Raw genomic sequence first — 7,310 nt, 5'->3', positions numbered from 1 at the left:
TTCAGTGCCCCACGCCTCTCAACGTCTATTCAACATCATAGTTGCGGTGTCCCCTGTGGGGCCCGCAAGGCTTCACGCCAGTGTGACCAAACCAGTTGCACTCCCCTAAATCCATCTAAATGTTATGGGGGGGAATTGTCCCACTTAAGTTGCACTTTATAGCTCAAGAGGGCCCCTCTGGCTGATAATAATATAGTAGCACAGGGGACGCATCACAGAACAACTTGCAAAGCAAAATGACATGTAATTGGTCCACCACAATTGCAAGATTATTGCATCCTTCAGGAATGGTGTGTCCAGCTCCATCTGAGTCATCATCCAGGCACGCTGTGGAGCTGCATGGATGAGAGATGGGCATCTTCGGCCAGTCAGGGGTGAAGAGCTGGCAAGATCCCCTGTACTGAGCAGAAAAAGCAAACTCTTTGGCCTCCGAGATCTCTCCCAACTCTCAGCAGCCCTCACTGTGAGCCATACTAGAGGAATTTTGTCCTGCTTTTGCTGAGCTACAACACAGGAGCGCACCCCCAGGGGGCCATGATGTGGGAACCCTGGCAAAGCATTGCAGAGCAACTGAGAAAGCAGAATGATGTTTGCGTGGACAGTCCATTAGAAAGCTGCACTATTATTGCATCGATAGCACATTGCAGAATACGGCCCCCCTACAGGCAAAAACATCCGTCTGGAGGCACAGTAGCTTTCATTTCGGAGGTTATGGTTTTACATCTTCCTATTTATTTATTTATTTATTCAAAATTATTGATTTATTTCATAAAATTTATACACACCAGATTGTAAGAAACATCAAAGCCGTTTACAGAAAGATAAAACCATAAAATCAGGAAAAACCTACAGTACATTAAACGCTGAAGAAGTGAATACCAGAATAGATCAGAACTCACTCCCAAGGTAAAGGGAAGAGACATGGCTAAGATGGCAGGACAGCTTACTCTATGGTGTTAACCCCTTCATGCACTAATTAGACTGAAGCATGTTGGTTATATGAGACTGGTTATCCCACACAACATGCTCTCACGCAACCCATGCCCTCCAACTGAAAACCCATTTCCTGTACAATATCAACATTGTGTTTCCTGCCTGTGAAATGCACAGTGAATATTTTTATTAGAAAAGAAAACAGCCCGGTGTTCCAGCTTCTCAGAGTTGTTTTATTCAGTGCGCTGCTACAGCTTGTCACACCCAAATCCTCCAAAGGAATCTGCCAAAGTGCTTTTCCAGGCAAAAGGGGGCAGAGGGAGAGAAACCAAGAACCTCAAATTCACTAGACCAGGGATGGGGAATTGTGTGGCCCTCTACATGTTGTTGGATTCCATCACCCCTGACCGTCGGCCATGCTGGCTGAGGCAGAAGGCCATTGGATCTGGCAATATCTGGGAGCCCACAAGATTCCCAGCCTTCGCCCTACACAAACAACCAGGCACTCAGCTGTGAGGCACGCCTCTTACCGGAGGGAGGGTCACTCCAGAGGCAGCTGTGGCATGAGGGTGCTGGATCATGTCTTTGTGGGCACATCTGAGGATTAAAGAGGACCCCCTAGGAAGCATGCTTGGAGATCTTCCTTACCAGGTGGCTCTCTGGCAAAAGCAGAACAGTACTAACGGCCATATGGAACCACACCTCAAAGCTGGATCAGACTTCCCAGATCCTGTAGCCTACATCAGGAGGAAGACTGGGGCAGAGGGGCCTAGAGTGGGAGTCAGAGCTGCTCTTAGGGCTGCATGTCTGAAGCATGGGCAGAAATCTTTGGGTGTGAGGTTGCATGGGGCTGTCTCTTTGTGTTTTGCTGCTGCCAAGCCGCCAGCCAGCCACAGGCAGGCAACCAACTGGCTTCAGGGGCATGCTCCTTTGCAAATCCAGTCTGATTTCACCGAATGCAATGGCAGAGTGACCATCCGGCCCGTGTTCTGCTTCGCTGTGAAATGGCGTGTGTTCCTCAGCCCAGAGAACCTCTCGTTCAACGTCAAGCTGGTCTAAGGAAGAAAAGCATAAGAGTTAGTCTTGAATCCCCACACACATGTGCTTGGAGATGCCTGCACACCGCACACGTAATGCACATCTCCTCCCACCCACACCCAAAAAGTCCTGGGAACAATGGTTTGTTAAGGGTGCTGGGAATCGTAGCATTGTGAAAGGAAAACTAAGGTTCTTAGGATGCTTTGGAGGGGTGGAATGTTGAATACACAGCGGCCACATGGACGGACACACACACACACAACCCAGCATAGCTTCAACTTTTAGCACAAAAAGTCTTCAGCTAGATGTCATGCAACCCTTCGGCAGGGGCAACTTATCATTTTATTGATTTCCCATAACAAACAATTAAAAAGGCGGACAATCTTGCAAAGGAGTGTTGCCATTTAAACTGCTGGTGTGACGTAGGAACCCGAACAAAGAGAAGGAACCAACTACCCAAAGTCTGCTTCCGATTGCCCGTGTTCTCCACCTCCCTCTATCCTAATCAGCCGCAAACAAGAGTTCAGATTTGAAAGCCTTGTTATCACCTCATTCCCTTCAATTAGCCAGCTGCTCTGGCAGATGACATCAGTTCCTTCCCGCTCCCAATATTCCTGCTCCTAGCCTGGTTAGCCATAGCCCAGAAGCTGAATCTCAGGGGAACGCCTTTGGGCTGAGAAGGGCTCATCTTTTCTGGGCCCCTTCTCCCCCTCCGGAAGGGGTGCTTGGCTCCTGGCCTGTGAAATGCGCTCAAAATGTAAAGATGCCTTCTTTCCAGGGAGCCAAGGGAGAAGGGGGAAATTTGTTATACCCCCAAACCTTCCCACGTCAGAGATGCAGGAGTTGCGTCACCTCCAACTTCCTGAGGGATGAAGCAGCTACGAAAAACGAAACATCCCACCTGGGCACGGTTTCTGAGAGAGCAACAGCAGAAGACCCAGACTCTGGCAAGATGAGCATTTGCCCAGTGGATTCTGGCCGGTCCGTGAGGGCAGACAGAGGATGACTGCGGTGGCTGCCAGCCCCTTCCCACTCCATCTCAGATACAGAACACATTTGCTCTGCCACTCCTTGGCTCTGGCGCCACCTACTGTTGGCCTCCTTGCCTTCCACCCTCCCAGTCCCAATGAGCACCATTCACCCCTGGTCCAGAGGCGCAGAGCAGTAGTTAGGTGATCTTGCGCCCCGGCAGAACCATCCAGATTGCGCCCCCAGCCACGGACAAGTTAGCTCTTCTTTCTGCCTCTCCCCCCCCCATTCAATTCACCCTGGAAGTACAAGTATTGAAAAGTAAAATGTTAGAGGTTTCCCCTCCCCCCCCCCATAGCAATATAATTGGATTCAGCTAGCTGGTCAGTCTACTTTCGGTTTCACTCCTGGCTCCTTGTTAAATTAATACTGCATCAGAAAGCTCCCAAGCAGATATCCAAAGTTCTTTGGCATTTCTGCAGTTGTTAATGAGATGTTTCTTCTAGTCCAGGGGAGTCTTTTGATCTTCTTCCAGGAAAGCAAGAGTGCAATTTTTTTAGTCTCCCTTGCTTTCCTGGAGACCTTCAGCTTAAAGACAAACTGCTCTGGAGTGAGAAAAACCCATCACACTCAAAAAGCCCAGCTGGAGGGACCTGGAAGTGTGCAGGGAAGAGCAATTTTGTAGTGGCTTTGTTGCACAGGAGCACCAAGTTCACTAACTGGCTGATTCAGATTGAATCCCAGGCAAAAAGATTGCAATGGTGTGTGTTTCAGCCAGCCATCCGGCTGCTGCAACTATTCCCTGGGTGCCACCACACTGTCCTGTCTGTGTGTTTGGAAGGGAATGGGAGCTATGCTCCCCCCGGAGACACTCCACTCCTTCTTCCTTAGCTGTGTTGCTCAACAGTTGAGGCAACCTTCACAGTTCTGGGATGCTGATGCCAAAGACCTGGAAGTGTGCTGTCAATATATTTACAGTGCAGGGGTTCACCCGGAGGAGACGACCACTTGTTTGTTTTGCGTTCATGTCTTGCTTATCCAAAATTTACAACAGTGGTTAGACTCTACTAAGGGAATGGTCAGAGTGCTTTAATCCATTCTCATTGGAAAAGCTGAAGTTCTGGGCTGGACCTGAATCCCTCCCACAAAATACTGACAGTCTGGAAACACCCTGGGTGCAAACATGTTTTACTGGGGAAATGATCTTTGCCTCTTCCTCCTTCCTAACCTGCAGTAGTGCCCTGGCAAATCACAAAGTGCAGGCTCCCTTCATGGTACTCACAGCCACACCGCTTTTAAGATTATACAAATTTAATATATCAACAACAAATAAACACAATAAGGCTATAATGATACAATCTGAATCATTAGGGGTGCATTGCAGCAGTCATTGCAAATCTCCTGAGTCGCCTTTCAGCCAGAAGCTCTGCAGCACAGGTGGTTCTGATGATTCCCCTGTAAGGAAGGCTTACAATGTAGGAGGCTTTGGGGCTTTGCGAGAGGGGGGAAAGTGGGGACATCATAGAAGTATGCATGATGTGGGAAATGTGCAGAGCGATGTTTTCTCCCTCAGTATCAGAACCTGGAACTGGGGCTGAACCCGGGATCTGCACGCCAAGGCTGGAGTGCCAGCTGGCCACGTTGGGCGCCTGCCTGGAGAGTGGAAGCCGGGGGTTGGAGGGACATCGTGCTGCTCCTGGCAACCCCCACCCACCCCGACGTCCTCCTCCGCCTGAATCCCCCTTCCCCTGGGACGCACTTCCCATCCTGGAGCGGCTGGGGTGAGAGCGCTCCCCACCCCCCTTTCCAGACTCTCCTCGTTCTTCTTCTTCATGCCTCGGGTGTTTTCCTGAGTGTATCTTCAGAACAACCCTCTGTGAGGGAGGCTAAGCTGGCCCAAGGTAGCTCAGCCAAGTTGCCAAGGCCAGCATTTCAGATCGCGCACCCTTTCCCCTCAGATGAGAAAGCCGGGATGAGTCATGCTAGCAGCCTGTGGCCTTGATGGGCTTTGAGGCAGCCCAGCCCCCTTGTCTGCAAGCAGGCTGCCACCGGGGAGGACCAGCACTTTTCTGACGGGACAGAAGCGCACGACTTCCCCCTCCCACTTGCCGCCCGCCCCAATCTTTCTCCGGCGGCTCAGTTTAGCGGCTCATCCCAGGGGGGAATTCGGGTGGCGCTGCTTGCAGAAGGAGAAGTGGCTGGTACTAGCGGAACCTCCCATCTCAGGTAGGACTTCCGGGATCCAGACGAATGTTTTACCAAAAAGCATGGCTTGACTACTGATTTCCCATTTAAAGGATGGCAAAAAGACCAAAGTTTGGAGGACAGGTGAAAAAACCCACAAATTACATTTAAAGTTCTGCGAGATGCAAAGGAAAGCTTGCGTTTTAAACTTGCATTTTACAGCTTGTTGCTTGGTGCGGTTAACGGAATGGGGATATTGAGAAAGAAGAGACTTGGAATTAGAAGGTTAGGATTTCAGGGTTAGATGGCTTGGATATTTGTGGTAGATCAAGTCAGAGTAAATGCGCACCTTGAGAACCACTGTATTAGACGTGCGTGGCGTATTAAGAATCTGAAAATAGATATAAAGTTAGTTTATACACAAAGACTCTATTTTGGGTTTCACCAGAAGACACTTTTTATAGACAAAAGGCTGACGGATAAAGAGAAATGGTTAATCTATTGAGAGTTCTTAAAGTGGAAATGGGGAGATTGTAAAATTTAAACAAGGGGTTTCTCTTTTACACTTAATAAAAGAGGGTTGGGGTGTTGTTTATGGGTTCTTTTTCCGGGAGGGGGGGGTTTGCTGTTGCTGATGTTAATTTTTTATCTCTTTAGTTTGGATTATATGATTTACGTGGAATCTTATTATTTATGTGGCTTTTTTTTTTTCAATTTTGTTGTGTACTTTTTGATATTTTGTTCATTGTTTACGACTAGTTTTGTTATGTTTGCAGTTATGGAATATTTTATTTTTTTTTTGTAAGCTGCCTTGCACATGGTTTGAAATTTGGAAAGGCAACATACAAATAAATGATTGATTGATTGATTGATTGAGAGATTCTAGTTGGAAATGAAGACTTGGGGTATGGAAGAGTGGAAGACGGGTTTTGAGATACAATTGTGCACATCATGTGATATCAAAAATGTACAAACTTTTGTTGAAATCCTAAATGGAAGAGGAACAGATTAAAAAGTGCATGATTAAAGAGGCAGGATTTTCTCTTTTTTTGGTTATATTGTACAGTTGGAATAGTGGTAACATATGTGGACTAAAGAGTTAAAATAAGAATTGAGTTATGACTTAAAATTGACTTTTAAATATATATATATATATTTAAGTATTGTTGGTATCTAACTCCCGAGAAGTTATTTAGAATACATGAAAACATACCAAATATTTGTTGGAAATGTCAAGAAGATGAAGGGACATTTTCTCGTGCTTGGTGGATATGTGAAATAGCTTAAAACATCTGAGATACAAATACATACATTGTTTTTGAAGGTTTCTATTCAACTGTTGGGACTTACCGATATACAGAAAGCCTTTCCTGACTATAGCGCTGCAGCAGCTCCCAGCCAAGTGCTAGGAAATGTTCCCCAGCAGATGGCATGCTAGGAGGTCCTGCACCACTGGGTTTTTCAGGCATTCAGAGAAATTGTGGATTTAAGACTTAGAAATGGGTCAGCAGCTTCATTTGGCAATGCCAGAAAAGACTGCCCCTTCAAATTCTGTTTCTAACGTGTATAATAATTTAATAATTATATTTTTAAATTTATTTCTACCCGGCCCATCTGGCTGGGTTTCCCTAGCCACTCTGGGCAGCTTCCAGCAAAAGATTAAAAATACATTAAAACATCAGTCATTAAAAGCTTCCCTAAACAGGGCAGCCTTCAGATGTCTTCTAAATGTCATATACTTGTTTATTTCTTTGGCATCTGGTGGGAGGGCGTTCCACAGGGCGGGCGCCACTACCGAGAAGCCCTCTGCCTGGTTCCCTGTAACTTCACTTCTCACAATGAGGGAACCACCAGAAGACCCTCAGCGCTGGACCTCAGTGTCCGGCCTGACCGATGGGGCTGTATTGAAGCACAATAGGGGGTGGCGTAGGGACTTTGTGCAGGTGATTGATGGTCAAGAAAAGGCAACCTTTGTGCTTTTTTATGTCAGGAGTTGGGAATTCTAGAAGTAGTACTCCTTTTTGCACGTTATTACTTCCTGTACTGCTTGAGACCTTGGAAGATGGCGCCGGCAGTAAGTCTCCTGTGAGCCTCAACAGAGTGAGTAGGAGCTTTTTACAGAATAATAACAATAATACAGAAAGACACTCAGAAAAATCAAAGCTTAGCCTGATAAAGAATCCGGG

Source organism: Podarcis filfolensis, assembly GCF_964270895.1.
Source record: "Podarcis filfolensis genome assembly, chromosome: W".
Taxonomy (NCBI): domain Eukaryota; kingdom Metazoa; phylum Chordata; class Lepidosauria; order Squamata; family Lacertidae; genus Podarcis; species Podarcis filfolensis.
Note: the sequence above shows the minus strand (reverse complement) of the source record.